Here is a 20,923-nt window from a genome sequence, read left to right as displayed (position 1 = left end):
TAAAAGAAGCTACTGGGAGAGAAGCCTTGACATGCAAAATATTCTGGTGTCTTATGCCATGAGACGTGACAGTTTTTTACAAATTTGTCGTTTACTTCATTTTGCAGACAATAATAATATAGATAAAAATGACAGAATGTACAAACTAAGATCACTTACAGATATGTTAAGAAAATCGTTCATAGAGCATTTTGTCCCAGAAGAAAATATAGCTATGATGAAATAAAGATATGATGAATCGATGATACGCTACTTTGAGCATCATGGATGCAAACAGTTTATCAGAGGAAAGCCTGTAAGGTTTGGCTATAAGGTGTGGTGTATAAATACACCTAGCGGATATTTAATAAACTTTGAAGTATCCTAGATCTAATGAAGAATATCAAAAATATTTCGGAAAAGCTGCAGCTCCCATGGAACAGATGATCGAAGAATTGGGTGACAAAGGATCTCTGAGATACAAGATTTTCGTTGATAATTTATTTACCAGTACAAACTTGTTAAGTACTCTAAAAGCAAATGGGTACGAGGTTATAGGTACTGTAAGGGATAAGAAGAAATCCTAGAAATTTTCCACTTGTTTCCAAAAAGACCATGGCACAGAGGGCACGAGGGGAATCTTGTTCAACATTGAATAAGGAGACTGGTATTCAATATGTTCGCTGGAGGGACAACAAAGTTGTAACAGCTGCAAGCACATGTTTTGGTGTTTAGCCGGTCAAAAATGTGGAAAGATATTCCAAAAAGGATAGTAAGACAATACAAGTACCTAAGCCATATCTTCTTTCGCAGTATAATAACAGCATGGGAGGAACTGATCTCATGGACAGTAATATATCTTGGTAAGAAATAAAGAACAATATTTATATAAATGAAAATATATGGGTAATTTTTTTTTTCAGTTACCGAGCCGGCATACGTTCCAAAAAATGGTACTGGCCCATATTAACGTACCTCATAGACGCAGCTCTTTAAAATACTTGGACGATATCCAGGAAATCCGGGAAGAATATTAGTCTCTTAGAGTTTAGAAGAAGTGTTTGTCAGGTAAAAGTATTTTTATACAAAACTTAGAAAATATTTACGATTCATTCAATTTTTAGACCTACTTAACGACATATAAAGTCCCCGCTAAAAGAACTTTAAAAATAGGTAGAGCAGCAGGAAGTGATTGTCGAGTGTCTGACTGCGTCAGGTTTGACTGAAAGGATCATTGGATTATATCTGTACCTGAGAGCAAAAGAAAGAGGTGCGCCATGCCAGTTTGCAGTTCAAAAGGGCGTACAATGTGTGAAAAATGCAACGTTGGGCTTTGCATTTTATGTTTTAAACCATTTCATACAAATGGGACAAATTAATGAATTGTTTCAATATTTGATCTTGCCAAACGCCTAGATGTCCCGTATGGGACCACCTTTTTTTTCCAAAAAAAAAAAGAATTTTTTTTTTATTTCGGCTTAAATTTAACAAAAATAAGTTGTTTTAACGTATTTTAAATAAAATTATTACATATAAAAAGAATTTTCTTTTCTAGGCGTTAATGGGTTAACAAAAATATAATATTTACAAAACATGTTTTATTACGTATTAGCATTGTTTAAATAGGACTAGTTAGACAATCCTTATGGAACAAACGTTTGATTTTTATTCTGCCGTTATATGGCGGCCTCTAGTCATAAATTTAAAAAACTATTAACAGAAACTTAATTCTCAGCAGGATTCTATTCGAGTATATTTTTACCTGTCTGGTAACTTATGCAAACCTGTACACGGGTGCCAGATTGTGAAGAAAATATAAGATTTTAATAAAATGCTTATTGTTATTATCGTTGTATGCGTTTTGTGAAACATAACTTGACTATTTCGAGCGAATATTTCAAATTGTTTTTCTACTTTGAGACTTGATAAATCTAAACCGGTTAGTAATCTATTTAAATGAAGCAGGTAAATGCTGCCTTTTTTTAATTTTCATTAGTTTACCAGATATTTAATTTGGTTATATGATTTGTTAGAAAAGGATTAAATATTTAATTGAAATAGACTCGACTGCTATCGTCTTAGAACACTCATGCGGAGGTTTATTTTTTAGTCAAGACTTGAGTTTTATCATTGTTTAAAAAAAAATCTTTTTAAACAATGGTTTTATGTAGGGGAGAGTAACCTAAAACGGGACGGTAACCTAAGATGAGACACGTAATTTGCCCGTCTATTCTGTGAGGCTACTGACATCTACCGTCCCGTGCGGAAACCTTCCTTCAGTATGAACAAGTTTTACGAATATCGGCCATCATCGATCTCGCAGTGTCCTGTGAGAAGCCGTTGCTTGTTATCGTGCCATTCGTTAAAATATTCTGGTTTATTCGAGGCGTGTTTTTACTCGGAAAATGTAAGTGCGTTTTATTTCTTTATTTGGCATAACATTAGGTACTTTATACTGTACATATTGCTATGGTTGCATGATTTTATTTTCGACTGCTGATAAGTAGGGTTATGAAATTTTTTTGTATATTCATTATTCCTAAGATGGGACAGAAAGAAGTTTCCTAAGTCGAGACGTCCCATCTTAGGTAACTTATTCTATTTTCTTCTCTTATATTTGGTATGCATTACAATAAAAATAAAACATATTTTTATAAAGTGTTATCGGTTAGTAGGGTTATTTAAAGAGTTACTATGTGAATAGTAAACAGCATTTTTTCTTGTTTCTAGATGCCCAACTTAGAAAAATACAAATATGTTAGAAAAACCAATCGCGGCAAGTGGTCTCAAACAGATATGTCGCAGGCGATTGTCAAGGTCCATAAAGGAGAGCTTTCCATCAGAGACGCGGCAGAACGTTACAATGTGCCAAAAAGTACCCTCGCAAGAAGAACGGGAAATAAAAATAAAACGGTACAGAACAGCGAAAAACATCTGGGCAGATTTCGTAGCGTTTTCAATGAACAGCAAGAACAGGAAATTATAGCATACGTTTTGGAAATGGAATCAAGATTCTTTGGAGTTTCCTATAAAGAACTTCGTCGATTAGCCTTCGATTTCGCTGCAATTAACGGCATCCCCAACAACTTCAACCAAGTGACAAGAATGGCTTCCAAAAAATGGCTCTATTGTTTCCTGTCCCGTCATTCGAACATTTCTCTTAGAAAACCAGAAGCAACGTCCTACGCAAGGGCGACGGGCTCCAACAAAAATGCTGTCTCGACATTTTTCAAAAATTTAGAAGCCATCTTTGCCAAGTATGATTTGTCTCCTGATCGAATATGGAATGTGGATGAGACAGGAGTAACAACAGTACAAAAGCTGTCTAAAGTACTAGCTCAGAAAGGTAAACGACAGGTAGGAGGGCTAACAAGTGCCGAACGAGGAGTGAACACCACACTCGTCTGTGCAATGAGTGCGACGGGAAATTTTCTAGCACCAGCATTTATTTTTGCTCGTAAGAGGATAAAACCTGAGCTTATGGATAATGCTCCCAATGGAAGTGTAGCATTTGCTCAAGATAAGGGCTGGATGGACCGCGACGTTTTTTTGAAATATTTGAAATATTTTGTGGATAATGTAAGACCTACTGCCGAAAAACCAGTCCTATTAATATTAGACGGTCATGTCTCGCACACCAAAAGCTTAGACGTAATCAATTTTGCAAGAGAAAACCATCTTATCCTTTTAAGCTTGCCTCCTCATTGCACGCACAAAATGCAGCCATTAGATGTGTCATTTTTTAAACCTTTTATGACATTCTACGACGCTGGGCTAAATAGATGGATGAAAAACCACCCTGGACGTACTTTTGGCATATATCAGGTTGCTGCAGCGGTAACTGATGCTTTTTCACAGGCAGCCTCTGTTAAAACTGCTATGAATGGTTTTAGAGCAGCTGGCATATGGCCATACAACCCCGACATATTTCAGGAATACGAATTTGCCCCAAGTAAAACGACAGAATTACCTTTGGAAGAAAACGACAGAACTGAAGCCCCTCCCCCTCTAGTTATTGAAAGTAACACCAATGAAGTGTCCATTCTGGGTAAAGATCAGTCACTAAATATCCCGAATAAGAAAAAATCAAAGGAAAACGCCGGAATCTTAAATAATCCACAACCTTCAACATCAAAAATCCAGGACGAAAGTGAAAAATCTCAGAAAAAGCATATCAGCATATTGCAGATAAGTCCTGTTCCAGTAGCCCGGAGCAGAAAAAAGAAAATGAATTCTAATAGGTCCCTACCATCAACCATTCTTACTGAGTCTCCGTATAAAAATGAACTTGAAGCGAATGAAAATACAAAAAATAAAAGTGGAAAAGGCAAAAGAAAGCTAGACTCAGAACAAAAAAAAGAGCGCGAAGAAAAGGAGTTGTGTGCAGTGTGTAAATGTATTTACGCATCTAGCAAAGAGGACTGGTATCAGTGCAAAAACTGTTGCCTTTGGGCAAATGAAACTTGTGGAATTTTAGATGAACTTTATTTCACATGTATCAACTGTTGTACTTAGTGTCCCTTTTTGAGTAACCCCATGTCCCATTTTAGGATATAGGTTGCCTAAAATGGGACATTTGCAAAGTTTTTTGCATTTTAAATTAGAAAAAAAAGTTTTGTTTTTTTACATATTATCTATGAAAATGTTTCTTGTCAATGTTATAAAGTTTCTGTTTCCATATTTTGTTTTTTCATTTGCCTTAATGATTGTTTAAAATTCGTTGGAACAAAAAAAGTGTCCCATCTTATGTTACTCTCCCCTATGTTTTGAGAAAATTAAATTTTCAATCTTTTAATCTTTAAAATGACGTTTGAAAATATAGTAAATTTATGGGTATGGTTTTTTGATAATGGTTTTGAAACAAATAAACAGATCGATATGCCACAACAAGAGGCAACACATATTTAGGGACAAATTAATCTATGTGTTGGGATAAAAGGAATAATAATTAAAAACTTTAATAAATAGTACCCTTTATTTTATTTATTTATGTATTTTATAATATACACACCATTTTTGTATTCTGTTTACATAAATGAGAATGTTTTTTTCAATCAACTCGCCCGATATGACTGTTTATGCAAAAATTAAATTCGCGTTATTTTAATAGTTAGATAACACTTATGAAAATTCTAATAACTACACCATAGACAATATTAACAAAATAATAATTCAAGGTAAAAAAACAAAACAAAATTGTTTACATTAATAGTTATAGAAATCGATTGTAACATTGTTTGCATGAACTAAAATAAGCAATGTATGAGTTGGATCTATGTATGAACCAGCAATACTAGTTTAAAAATATTAGATCGATGTTTAACTACAATGGTATCAAGTCCAACAAACGTTATGATAGCAAGTCCAACAAACGTTATGATAGTAAAGTGTTCAAGAAAAACTGCAGCAGAAAACTGAGTTTGTGGCTTTCGTGCAGTTTGTACAGATTTTGTCCTAATCTTAACCAGTCTCTTTTTTTAGTGCTGTTATGCGAGTTTTAAGAAGATTAATCCGTATTCGAGATGCATGTAATCTCCTTTAAAGTGTGTGATAATTATGAAATCTTTTTTTCTTGACCAATGGTGATAACGGCATATCTAAAAAGCTCATCAACAAAATCGTCAAGTTCAGAATTATCACTGTGCGAAACAGTATTGGCACTGGTTGATGGTTGTTTTTCTATTGAATACGTATGAAAAACGCGTGGTGTCGTTAACGAACCTTCCTCTTCTACCTCACTATATTTTTTTGGTATAGCAGTACTGGGTAAATATTTAGCATTTAGATATTTTTGGTCATATGCTTACTGCATAGATTTTTTTTAAATCGGGTAGCTCCAGACTTTCCAATGCAGCATTACCTACAACAATATTATTATTAACACAACTGAAAAAAAGCAACTTTCTGCACAATAAATTAAAAAAATAAGTTCTGTATTTAAGATATAGATAACTTGGCAGTTATGCCAATATATGTTTATATATATATATATATATATATATATATATATATATATATATATATATATATATATATATATTATATATTATATTATATAAGAGTAAGAAAAAAAATTTTTAGATAGGAAAAAAAAGAAATTAATTACTATTTAAATGGGAATAAGCCACAATTAAAGGTTAAAATACGTTTATTGACGTTTCAATTTCCACTTCGGAAATCGTTCTCAAACATGTTTGTTTTTTAGAATGATTTCCGAAGTGGAAATTGAAACGTCAATAAACGTATTTTAACCTTTAATTGTGGCTTATTCCCATTTAAATAGTAATTAATTTAAAATGCCACAAGAAAATAGCTTCAGAACAATATTAGGAAAAAAAAGATCCCATATCACTACCAAAAACAAATTTTTGATAGTCCTATGGGATCTAGTCATGGATGATGTTATCAGTGATTGTATCAACAATTACACTTTTTTCATTCCTTTTATTAAAAGATATGTAGATGATTTAGTTTTGGCACTTCCTAAGCACAAAATTAATGAAATAGTCAACATTTTCAACAATCATAATCAACATAATATACAATTTACAGTTGAGGAAGAGGTAGATGATTCTCTAGTTCCTTAGAGAAGGTTTCAAGTCCAGTGCTTTATACAGGTTGGTGAATTGTTTGCAGTCGGTAAGTTTGGTATGGTTGATTCGTAGTCTTCTAATAGTCGATGCTTCTCTTCTAGTTATGAAGTCTAGGGAGAGATGACCAATAAAAGATTGAAGTTTATGAAAAGTTGTTTTGCTCTTTTGCTATAAGTTTTGTCAAATATCCTCTACTGACTTTTTAAAAACGAATTTCGAAATTCGTTAGCTAGTTGAATTGGGGTGACTTCAGTCACCCCATGGTTGGTAGCTTCTTTGGCAAAATTATCTGCTGTTTTATTACCAGTAGTTCCGGTGTTAGAAGGCAGCCATATGAGAGAGACTTACATCGTAAGCAGAGAGATTTTGGTTTATGTCATGAATGTTTTGAACTAATAGGTAGTCAGTGAAAATTGTATTGACTAAATGGATATATGAAAGTTAATCTGAACAAATGGCAATATGTCTGTTTTGATGGGAGATGCATTTAAAAGCCAACAGAATACTATATAGTTCACCTGTGCAAACGTTGCATATTAAGGGTAACCGAGATGATCTTACAAGTTCATGTTTAGTGGTTACTGCGCAACCAATACCGGTGGTAGTTTTAGAAGCATCTGTATAGAAAATTAAATTCTAAAAATGCTTTCTTTATAAGAAGGTTAGAAGATTCAAGTTTGTTAAAAATGGTGAGAGGTATATATTGAAGGGAGATCTTTAGCCCAGAGGGGAAGTAAAGTTAGAGGAAATGAACTAGTCTGAAAAAGGTCAATATTTTTAAGTAGTGGACAAATTAATTGAGGTATAGGTTTTAATATAAGGTGTTGGTTATTGTTAGTGGAAGAAGACGCCATTGTGGCAATTAGGGAATGAACGGGATTAAATGGATTTGCGGATGTTGATGCAGCATACGAAAGTAGAAGTGATTATCGTCTTAGGGTAGGAGAAAGTTCATTAGATTCACGGTATACACTCTCAATAGGACTAAAGCGAAAAGCGCTCAGACCTAGAAGAAGTTTTATCGGCATCCCATTGAAGATGACTGAGGGTTTTAAAACAAACAAACAAACTTTTAAAACAATTGGTTTTAAGTTCAGAGATTTGACTCTTTCAATTTAATCTGGAGTCAAACATAAAACCGAGAATTTTACATTAATTAACAGCAGAAAGTAGAGAATTGTTAAATAAAATTTTGGTTAAGGGAGTGAAAATTCTTCTGGAAAATTTTACTAATTTGGTTTTGTTCTCAGTGAGTGAGAATCCTAGTTCGTTAGATCTATCTTGAAGTAGATTTACTACACTTTGTATGAGTTTATATGAGGTTGGGACCTCACCAGGGTTGAGTTACCAGTGGATATGATAACATTTGCCATGTTATTATATCCACTGGTAGCTTTAACATCCTAATATATAAGACTAAATAATGTAAACTAAATTGTAACATATAACTTTTAACGGGTTTTTACCCAGATATTTAGCGGCTCAAAACATGTTCACCTAGACACCGATGATGGAATATAGATTCCAAAAACCTTTTGTCTTCATGACAGCCCATTTGGGTTTTTTAATTTATATACCTTTTATAATGGATTTTAACAAAATTTTTTTTTTGTAATGATTTTTCTTTTATATTAGTATAGATTAGGGCAAGATCTTTCATTGACGATTGTCAGCGGTATGTCAGTGGTAAATTTACTGGCTTCATTTAGAGGGTCGTTGGTGCCTAAGAAATTTTCGAGAAATTTTTCAAGATAATTCTAGAAAACCCTAATTTTTGTAAATTTATAGGATTTGAGTGCAGCTTTTAGTTCGAAATAGTTTATAAAAGAGTTCGGATAATTGGTATCTTGTGAAACTAAGGATGAATAAGGAAAGGGTGAAGGAAGAAAAGAGTATATATGGTTAGGTCCAGATTTGTTCCAAAACTTTTATTTTATCAAGTATAACCTTTTGATTAAAAAAGGGATTGGATATTTTAAGGTTATTTTTTATTAACAATTTATTTTTTAAACTAGACTTGGGCTAGTATTTAAAGTACATAAAGTTTTCTTACTTAATTAAATATCGTGTCTAAATTTGGCAAAAGATGAAGTAAAAATATACAAAGAGCAGAAAACTCATGATATATGCCTATTGATCATCTGATGTTCCGTATTTCTTAGGGACTGTTCGATTAGTGAATGTGGGATGGAAGGAGATACATTTGAAATAAGGATTCTTTTGGTCGCAGAAAGAAGCCTGCAGATAAAGATGACGGTGAAATTAATTATGACGTTCGGTGTATTAGTTGATCAACGATGTCAGTAGAAGTGAGGAAAATGTAGATTCGATTATTCGAAATGCGAGATTTAAAAGTAATATTTTTTGGATAAACTATTTTACCAATTTCTTTAATATATTCAAATAAAACAGTATTCAAAATGGAGTGCATGACAATAACTTGTCCCCTTTTAGAAAACGAACGGGAAGGAGGTCTAGAGACTGCGGCAACGACATATGATTTTGGGTTGAAACTGGAGTTGTTTTGTGTAAATGTAAATATTTAATTACTGTTCATGATGTGTAGTTTTGGTTACCTAGACCGTAACACAATACCTAAACGTGAGTACCTAAAGGACCCTCTCCCAAACTGGAAAGAAAGAAAAAAAGGATCTCACCTATTTCTTGGGATTTTCTCTGATTTTCTTTAATTAAACCAATATAGCCACAATTAAATTCGACTATTGAAATATAAAACCAAATTTGATACTCGTCTTCTTATCACATTGTGATTAAAGAACTTCGCTTCGTATTGTTAACTCGTCGATGAATTAATTTATCTGTTTAACACTGTTTAAATCTTTAAAATCCATTAGGAACTTTAACAAGGGTGTTTAACCTTTGACAGTTATTTGATGTTTTTTGAATCGATCGTTATTATTAAAAAAACGGTTTGCAAAAGTGCTTTTTAGCTTCTAAACATTTATACTACTTTTGATATTTTTCATGTCATACGGCTGTACGTGGGCTCAATGAAAAGCTGGCGTAAAAGCACAATTTAAAAAAAAAACAGAACTTTCTATAACCACTAACAAGAAACAAGCTGAGATATTGCAGCGGACAGATCTCCCTTGCATTTTTCTGTGGCGATATTTTACGAGTACCATTATTTTTTTGTTTCAAAACTAATTTACTTCTTCACTGTGTATGCTATTGATAAATCGAATTATAAAAATTAGATATTCTTTTACAATGTTCAATTTTCAGCTCTTAATGTTAATAAACAATGAAAATATTTGCAATTTCTTAAACAAGAAAAAAAAAATGCTATTTGATTTTCTCTGGGCCATAGAAGGTTTTGGTTTTTTTTAATGTTTTTTTTATTAGCTTTATATTGAGCCTACATACAAGTGTATGACATAAAAAAGTCAAAGTTATTGGAAATTTTTATATGCTAAAAATTTGTTACTCTTCAAACTGATTTTTAAAAACAAATTTATTATATTCTTGATGTTTTTTTTTTAATAATTTAAAACGAAGCCATAAAAAATCGATTGCTATTTACAAAATATCCCTAGAGTGACTGTTTGGACAAGTACAGTTGTTTAAATAATCGGTCTCCTGGATAAACAAATTTAATAACTCATAAACTGTATGGTCGTTCTGTATGACATTTAGCACACTTTAAAAACTCATTAACTGCCATAATTTTAAATAGTTGTATTACATATCGTTATGCAAAAAGAAAGTTATTAACATTTATAAATTATACTTTAAAAATAAGGGTTTTTAAATTATCTCGGTCAATTCTATATGTATTTTAATTATAAAAATATCAATATTAGAGAACATTTTATGATCTATAACTTTTATTTTAACGTTTTATGCGCATAAATTTTTTCACTTTTTACGATTGTTTAAAAAAAAAAGCAAAGCAAAATTAGCTAAAGTCTTCACATAATTGTCATCAGCTACCCCTCATATACCTTTTAGAGACTTTAAATATCTGTTTAAGATTTTTTCAGCTTTTTTAGAGTTGTAGATCATAAAAAGTAATGTAACTTTTGAGAGTATCTAAATTAAAATACAAGAAACTATTAATCGAAATAGTTGCAAAAAACCTTATTTTTGCAGCTATTTATGCAAATTTATAATGAAGAGTTATTTATAAATTAAAATAACTCTTTTTTGTGCAAAAACATATAACATAGCTCCTTGAAATTATGGAAATTAATAAGTTATTACAGTGCGCTAAATGTCAATCAGAGCAAATGGTTTATAGGTTATTTAATCTGTTTATAAACATTTATATCTTTGATATCGTTTATGCCACAAACTTATATAGAGGCTAATGAAAAACTGATGAAAAACACACTTCCTAAAAAAAAAAGAATCTTCTATGACCATTACGAGCCAAGAGAGCATTTTATATTTAAAACCAAAGCATTTTATTCTTAAAATCATACTTCCATTGTCTATTAACAGTAAAAGATGAAAATTGAAGGGACTCTAAATAAAGATCTGAATTGTGCGATCCAGCTTACAGATGGCATATGCGGTAAAGAAGTAAAAATTTATAACCCGTTAAAATGATGGTACTCGTAAAATACCTCTTCGGAAGTAGAATGGAGAACCATCTGAGCTCCGTTTTTTTTTTAGATTTGAACTTTTTTAAAATAAATCGCGCTTGTAAAATTTGCAATATCTTGGCTTCTGTGGCACGTAAAACATAATTTTTTTTTTTAACTGGGGTAGCTCAACAAAAAGTTGTTTAAATAATCGCTTTCCATGATAAACAAATCGTCACTATTTTTATTAGTTACATTACATACCATTATGCAAAAAACAAAGTTATTAAAATTTATAAATTTCTGCAAAATCAAGGGTTTTTTGCAACTATTTTGGTGAATTCTTTATATATTTTAAATTAGAAACTCACAAAAGGAAGAACTTTTTAAGATCTACAATTTTTATTTTAACTATTTTTCTCTAAACTGGATAAAAAACGTTTTATAAGCAAAAGAATGACCTCTCACTTTTTAAAATTGTTTAAACAAAAACAAACCAAAATACCTGTATGTCTTCACAGATTTATTATTAACTAACACTCGTATATCTTTTAGAACCTTCAAATATCTTTATAAGATTTTTACGTGTAATCAATGATTTTTTTACAGATGGACTGGTGTATAAATTAGTTCTCTAATTTGTTTTTCCGAAGTTTATTATATCATAATTATAATACCAACGAAAACGTAAAATTCAAATGATGAATGAAAAAAAAATAAACATTTTTTTTAAGTTAATTACGTAACGGAAACGGTGTAAAATAAAAGAATATAAAAAAGTTTCTATTTACTTACCAGAGTGTAATATCCATGTTTGACAAGCCGAAAGATTTTTTGTCGGAAATCTGAACATTCTTAAACCATGAATTTTGTATGATGATAAACCACATTTGTAATAACAACAAATATTTCCAGCCATCTGTAAAAAACGATTTATTTATTATGGAAGTAACATTATTTTAATTTAAAATCACTTTTTTCAAATATTATCGAATGTATGTATTATCCGCTAAAATTTATTTCTAAATACCTAATTTGTTCATTTCTCATACAAATGTTTTTTGTTTTAAACACACAGAATTAAAATGTTTTACTTACCTCGGACCAAATTTTTGTAATACACTTCCAAATAAAATAAAATATTTAAATTCTTTAAACTTATTTAGATATAGGAAGATTTAGAAGCCACAGTACGTTTATGTACAATTTTAGTTGACACGATATTTACTAGTTGATAGTAATAACTCTATTTTAAATGAATATCTTAAGTGATTCAAGGTCTGTTTTTTGTTACATGTTTAAAATGTTGTAAATAAACATGTTGCTACTATGTCAGTGAAATATTGCAACGCTGGTGAATTTAATTCAATGGATCAAAAATGGACGTTAAGTTTAGTCTTTAACTTTTTCACATAGCACCATCTAGTATAACGTATATCAAACAAAGAATGGTATATTAAAATCTATTGAGACAGAAAGAGTGGTGACATCTAGTGACTGTCTCAATTAGAATCAAACAAATTTATACATTGCGTTGACTAACTAGTTCTATTTAAACAATGGTATTAGATATAAAACTATATGCCGTTATATTCATTTTTTGTAAGCCTCATACATCGTATAATAATAAAGCCTTTGTATTCAGTTCTACTTTTCTGTGATACTCTATTCTCTTTGAGGTAGATAATTAATATTACAAACTCTTGTGTTTTCGCATAAACTTTGTAACGAAATTGTCGGACTTGCTATGTACTTTTGACTCGGTACACATATACATGGTGTAAGTAGTGTATCTTTTAATTATACTCTAAGAACACATCGTATGATTATGGTCAAAGAGAATTGTATCTAATACTAATAAAGCTTTTAGTTTTATACAGTGAGAGGAAAAAGTATTTCCTCAGTCTGTTAACTCGTGTATTTTATTTATCAAAGAAAATCGTTATATGAGGATCCACATGTCCGAAGATTAAACCGGTCTCACTTTGTAGCATTTTCGTTTCACTCGATATATAATAAAACACCGAAAAAGATTCTTAACCTTTTTGCGTTTCTAAGATTTGTAATATAAACATTTTCGAGTCTGTTTATAATAATTTAAATTACTCTCTGTTCCGCCTAAATATTTGCGCACAAAATAAACAGGAACCTTTTCGCATATGTTTATAATAATTTTTGAGGATGATATCACTCCTAGATGGAGCGGCTGCGAGAGCAGTCGATTTCATTGTTGAAGTCATGAAGAATTTTGTTATAGGGAATTCGATAGTTTTGGTTAGAAGAAGGTGATTTGAGCTCGAAATGCTATGTGGCAGTCTTTGTAAAGTGAGATAGTCATTGGTTTGTTGCTTTATTCCGTATCAAGGGATTTGTTATCAGCGTTTCTAAGAGCTAAGTGAGTGTACATGGTTTTTAGTAAAAATAGGTAGCCGAGAAACACAAATTGTTATCATCCTGGATAACCGCAAGCCCAGTTTGATATTTGACCTCTCCCAAGATTTGTCTAGCTTCCATTTGGTATCTCCCATGGGTCGGATTCAGATTGAATGGGACAGTGTTGATGGAACAGATGTAATGGAAGTTTGTGTGAAAGGTAACAAACGTTATAATTTCAAAAGAAATGTATAATATAATATGTTAATAATTTCAAAAAAAAATTGCCAGTGAAGCGATTGGTTTTGTGGAATTTTTCTAAATAAAAATAGATTTGTCAAACGTGGAAAGAATGTCAAACGTGGAAGTAACTAGAAGGATAGGAAATGAGGCGGAAATAATATTAACTATCAAAAGACGAAAACTTTGAGTACTTAGGACATGTGATAAGAGGGCAAAAATACGCATTACTACAACTTATTATGCAAGGCAAAATCCAGGGAAGTCCATGCAGTAGTGCAGAACTTTTTAGAGCGGCAGTTAACAGAGTCCGCATAGCCATGATGATTTCCAACCTTCGATAGAAGATGGAACTTAAAGAAGAAGAGGATACTTAGATTTGCTATTATTTTAGTTTAAAGGTTTACTAAGTTTTATGGATCAGCAAATTGTCATATTTTAGTTTTCTTTTAAATAAAATTAACCTTTATAATTAATTATCAATTCAAAAAAGTTTGGTATTTAATATGACCGTTAGTATATCGTTTTATGTAATTTGGTACATAAGCGTAATTTTAAAGTCTGTTTTTCTAGAAGGTTTAATTCACATTTCTTGGTAAATATAGCTTTAATTCTGTTTTGTTAAAAGATTAAATTCAATGCAAGGTTTTGATAAATTTAGATATTTTTATTAGTAATAACTGTTTATGTGAAATAAAAATAAATATGTAATGTTTAGAAATATTTTTGTGTAGTAGTGCCCACGACATCTCTGTAAGTATTTTTTTTTAGTTGGTCCTTCCACTCCTCCCACTCAGCTCTCAAACCAAAACACGCGTAGCCGTTCGCAAATTTTTTAATTTATTTATTTATCCCATCTCCAAGCTCAGTAATTGATCAGTCCCCTCTTTAAACCCTCAATTAGCAAATTATAAACTGTTGTAACTGCCGCCCAACGTACGGCACTTATTATTATTGATATAACTGGCATCCAACGTGGTCAGCATATTTTTTGTTGATGTTACAATTAGAGCGTGAAATTGCAACTTTGTTTTCATTTCTTCTGCCTACAAGTAGTCCTACCAATGTAAGACAGGTTTCTTTTTTTTTTCAATTTTTTCTAATTTTCGTGTATTTTTATGAAACCCCCTTCTGATAATGTCACACAAATAGAATGATTTTATATGTATTGTTGTATATTAACATATGCATTGTTCTTTATTAACATTATGTATTGTAGTATATTGACATGGCAATGTATTGTAGAAACTAGTAATCAATGCAATACACTGACAGTATCAACACTACAAAAACAATTGACAATTGTCGTTAATACCACAGAAACAAAAACTATGCTGATAACGGTTTTTAGGAATTAGGGCAAGGGATCTTTTCTATCTCAAACGCTTATCAAAACAGCATCAACAACAATTTTTTTCAAGCAATTAAGAATTCGGAATCCCGGAGAATTTCAACGAACTACTCTTAAAGTACGGTGCCAAAGTAGTTATGCAATATTTAAAAGCGATAAACTACATATTTTATATAAAATATAATTGTTCTTCTATTCTATGATAGTTAATATTTTTGCCTTTTACGCTGATAACCATACAGGCTGATGCGAGTTTGTAAATAAAAAAATAATTTTAAGTTGCTTTCATGAAATGCACCCGATAGACAGAAAATAATTAAGAATTCAGATAAATTGTGCTCCCCAAACTTTAGTTTGCTAAAAAGTATCGTAAATAATTTGATGGGTTTTTGACAGAACATCGTAAGCGACAATTAAGTATAAAATGCTTTTTTGGTCTCATACGATTGTTGGGGTTGTTCTACATCAGTCCTCATAAAACATCGTAAGCTAAACGCCTATTCGGTAAGCCGTCCTAAGAAATTGTAACCGAAAATTATCGTAAGCACCAGTTGATCCCTACAAAACATCTTATGCGACATGAATTCGTGTGGGATACGATGAAGTGGAAGGCGTTTACGGTACCCGACTCTGGATTGCTGATAATAGTTCTCGCCAAAATAAAACGGTTAGTAGTAGGTAATAACCACGTGTATAAAGTGTATCAACATAAAACTTGACATATTAATCGTTATTATTGTTATGGTAGTTATTTATAAGATTCTTTGTGTGCCATTTTTTATTATTCTGGTGAATTAAATGCCTAATAATGATTACTTTATTAATTGTTATTGTACAGCACTTTGGTAGGTTAAGTATGGCTTATTCTTCAAGAGGTTATAAAATCCTAATGGCATTGGAGAATGGCATTATAATTCTCTACCTGAAAAATCTGATATTTACCAGTTGAATCAAATTGATCTAAATCAAGATCAAGAAACTTATAAAAACACCAAACAAAGACGTTTGGTAAATTATTCGAGTTCCGATTCGGAAACATCGCTAAAAGGTTTGACTCCGATTCTTCTTTCCAAGAAAACAAGGATTCTGATTTTTTCTTTTCAAGCTCTGATTCTGATCATGACATTTCTGCTAAATTTTTAGATAAGGTAGGCGATGCTGGTGTAAAAAAGCAAAAAAATAACAATAAAAAACATGTCAAGTCTGCTGAAAAGGTGTTTGGTGCCACAAAATCTGTTCAGGAAAACCCATACAAAAACAAAGCTTGTCAAAACTCATGTGCCAAAAATTTCACTGAACAACAACGTCATGAGATCTTTGAATTTTACTGGGGATTGGGTAGCTATCAAAAACAAAGGGATTATCTATTACTATGTATGAAAGAAAAAACAATTAAAAGAAGGAGAACAGACACTGAATCAAGAAGAAATCGAACATATAAATATTTATTGAATGGTATAGAACAACAGTCGCAGTATGCCAACAATTCCTTTTAAAAACATTGTGCATATCCCAAATGACATTAAGATACACCAAAGATAATGCAATTGCCGAAACATTTACAAGAAATACAACGCAAGAGGTCAAAATTCTATATCCATCTCCTTTAAATGATCTTAAAAAGCTCTGCAAAAATCGTGTAGTTCCCGAAAGATTTTGGAATGAATACTTTAAAAGCAAGAACAGATGTACCAGATGCCTTAGCAGAAACAAACGAAGAAGAAACAGAAATGCACATGTCTTAATATTAATAGTATTCTATAAAATAAAATTTCTGAATTTTCGGTTTTGTTTATTATTGAATAACTTTTGAGGTAACTAATATTAACAATAATACTTCATTTTCGCCTATGATGTTCTGTCAAAAAGACATCGATATGGATAAAACGTCGTATGTGCATCGTAAGCTACAATTTAAGCAAAAAGTTTGCTTGACAGAATATCGTAATCGACAAAATAAATACAATTAATTGTCCATTTTTCCAATTTTAACCTTTAACACTAGAAAGTCGGAGGGGCCAATTTGGCCCCTGTTGCGATTTGAAGTTATTGTAGTTCCTTTATTTGACACAATAATAATTTCATATTTTATGACTTTTGATACAAAGTCTTATTTAACGCAAAAAAATATTGTTTACTAAATTTATTAAATGAATTTTCTAACAAACCTACCATAGAAGTCTGAAGGGGCCAAACTGGCCCTGTATTAATTATTATCGTTTTCTCGGAAATTTGACGATTTCTTTTAACTTTCTGTCAGATAGATAAAATTATTTTTATGTACGTTTATTCCTAGAAGGTATTTTGTTATATACTGTTTGTTCCTTGAAAGTATTTTGTTTATTGAGCGGTTTATTAGGTTCTGCTGACTCTCGTTTCTAGAATATTGAAACATTCGTTCAATTGTGAAAATTCAAGACGACTGTAAAGATGTCTCGTCGTGGACTATCAGAGCTTGAACTTCTTGAAGAAATACGAAAAATACAAGAAGATGTTTCGGGAGGTGAATCTGAATTTGCAGAAAATAATGAGTCAGACGATGAACAATACGTACCACCACAAAATAATGATTCAAGTGACTCTGATGCTTCAGAGCAGTTAGAAAGTTTTATTGTACAAGACTCACCAATTTATGTAAACACTGCTTCTACAACTCAACAGCACGAGTCAGCTAATTTAATCGTGAATCCAAGTGCATCTAAGCCAAGTCACAAGAGAAAAAGAGGTCAATAAGGAAAAACTATTTCAATCGGAGACACCGAACAATCGAAAGACGGAACAACGTGGAAAGTTATTGATTCTGGATCAGTACCTGGTAAGATTATGATTTTTAGTATCTTCATATTCATTGAATGTTTGCTCATTACAGAACGCCGCGCTCAGCACAACATTTATCGAGAGGAATCAGGTCCTACGTCGTATGCAAAAAGGAACGTGAGGAACAATTGTGTGGTAAGTGCTTGGCATCTAATAATCAACGACAGCATGTTACGTCATATAAAAGAATGCACTATTGCAGAAGCACATCGATGTTTGAAAAATGACACATGGACTATAAATTTGGAAGAACTGGAGGCTGCCCTTGCTATTATGTACGCAAGAGGAGTCTACGGCGCCAAAAATTTCCCAACCAACAGCTTGTGGTCAACAGTATGGGGTCCTCAGTTTTTTAGGCAAACTATGCCACGAGACAGATTCAAGGATATTATAAAATATCTCAGATTTGACATAAAGCAAACGAGATCTGAACGATTGAAAACCGACAAATTTGCTCTAGCCTCTGCGGTTTGGAATGGATTTATAGAAAATAGTGGTGCATGTTACAAACCGGGAATAAACCTTACTGTGGACGAACAACTACTGCCTTCTAAAGCCAGGTGCCCGTTCACACAGTACATATCAAATAAGCCGGATAAGTTTGGCATAAAATTTTGGCTTTTGACATGCGTGGAATCAAAATATATTGTAAATGGTTACCCTTATACTGGCACTAATCATCTACGCAAGAAAGATACAAGTGTTGGTGAACATGTTGTTTTGCGGTTAATGGAAAATCAACTGGGAAAGGGCAAAAATGTTACGATAGATAACTACTTTACATCGTTAAAATTGGCCAAGGCATTGCAAAAAAAATCAACAAGTCTTGTGGGTACTTTGAATCGCAACAGAAAGAAAGTTCCTCTAAGCTTAGGGAGTAAAAATGGAGAATTATATGTTACCCGTATATTCCAGAGCGACGAAAATATAACGCTTACTGCATACCAAGAAAACAGTCACAAAAATGTGCTTTTGTTGAGCTCATTACATGAATCAGTGGATGTTGCTGTCGATGGAAAAAAACTTCCTCAAACAGTAAGTTTTTATATTAAAACAAAATACGGGGTTGATGTAGTGGACCAAATGGCGCGTCTTTATACTACAAAAGTTGCTTCAAGACGATGGCCAATGCACGTGTTTTATAACATTCTTGACTTAGGAGCAATAAATGCATGGATTATTTATAAAGAAGTTACTGGAAGTAAAATCAGTCGTCGTATGTTTATTTTTCAGCTGTGTGAAGAATTACGGGCTCCATACCTTGCCTCCCGAAATCTGGTTCTATACCCAGCACCACCGGATTTACCAACCACCAGCACTGTTACTAGCCAAAATAGAAAAAAATGTTAGTTCAAAATGTTTTGTAAAGGAAATCATACTTCCAATGAGTGCCACGGCTGTAACAAGGCAATGTGTGGCAAATGCCAAAAACTGCAAACTGTATGGTGTTCCAAATGTTTAAAATGAAACTAAAAAATTAAATCAAATTCTATCGTCAAGAGTTTATATTATTTCTTAAAACTGTTTATTTTTATTTTTTGTTTATTCCCAAATAAATAGTTAATTCTAAACTTGGTTTTTATTGATTTAGGAACTTGGGGCCAAAATGATCCCTTCGGGCTTTCTAGGTAGGTATGCTAAGCCCGACTTTCTAGTGTTAAAACAATTCTTGGGAATGTAGAAACCTACTGTAAAATTTTTATTAAATTTTAATTTAAAAGAAAGTCTTCTTCTTCTTCTTCTTCTTCTTCTTCTAATGGCGCTACAACCCTTTGTGAGTCTTGGCCTGCTTAACAATGTTCTTCCATTCTGCCCTGTTGGATACTTTCCTTCGCCACTGCCTGATGTTCATGGTTTTAAGATCCCTCTCTACGTCGTCTATCCATCTTTTACGGGGTCTTCCTCTTGTTCTGTTTCCTTGGGGCTTCCATCTCTGGACTACTTTTACAGCTCGATTATCTGGCATTCTTTCTAGGTGACCAAGCCAGTTTAGTCTTTGTGATTTTACAAATCTGACAATATCTGCGCTCTGCATTAGTTCATCCAGCTTGTGGTTCATTTTAATTCTCCACGAACTATCGCTGCATTGGGTTGGTCCAAATATCTTCCTTAGTATTTTGCGCTCAAATATTCTCAGTTGATTTTCATCAGTGGTTGAGAGGGTCCACGTTTCACATCCATATGTGGCCACTGGTCTAATTACTGTTTTGTAGATTCCCAGCTTAGACTCACGATTCAGTAACTTACTTTTCATTAAGTCTTTGTATGCATAAAAACACTTATTACCGCTAAGAATCCGTGCTTGTATTTCTTGACTGATGTTGTTGTTGTCATTTATTATTGAGCCTAGGTAGGGAAAAGTGGAGGCATATTTGTAGGTATGGTTGTCTACCTTCAGATTCTCATGTTCATTCGATTTTGTGCACTCCATATATTTTGTTTTGCTTTCATTTATATATAGACCAAACGTAGCAGCTTCTCATTTCAGTTCTATGACTTTTTCGCTCAATACCCTTTTGTTGCGGCTTATTATGGCAACATCATCCGCATATGCGCATATTTGCATAGATCTTGTATTAATACAGCCGTTTACATCCAGTTTTCTAACAACAGCTTCTAAAGTTAGATTAAAAAGTGTTGTTGATAAGGCATTCCCTTGTCTAACTCCATTTTCAATATCAAAGGCCTGCGTCATATCTCCATCTATTCTCACCATAGCTTTGGAACCCTCCAGAGTCATTCGTATAAGTTTAACCAACTTATTGGGTATCCCTAACATAGATAGTTGCTTTAACATCTTTTGTCGATCTACTCCATCAAACGCCTGTTTGAAATCGATATACAAGTTGTAAATAGGTATGTTATATTCAACACATTTTTCATGTATACCTCTTAACATATGTATTTGGTCTATAGTTGACCTCTTTGGTCTGAAGCCACATCGGTATTCACCAATAATCTCCTCCGAAAACGATTCCAGGCGGCTATATTCCAGCTACTTAAAAGAAAGTAGTTATTCAAAA

The sequence above is a fragment of the Diabrotica undecimpunctata genome, chromosome 9, assembly GCF_040954645.1.
Source record: "Diabrotica undecimpunctata isolate CICGRU chromosome 9, icDiaUnde3, whole genome shotgun sequence".
NCBI lineage: Eukaryota > Metazoa > Arthropoda > Insecta > Coleoptera > Chrysomelidae > Diabrotica > Diabrotica undecimpunctata.
This window is presented reverse-complemented; position numbering follows the sequence as displayed.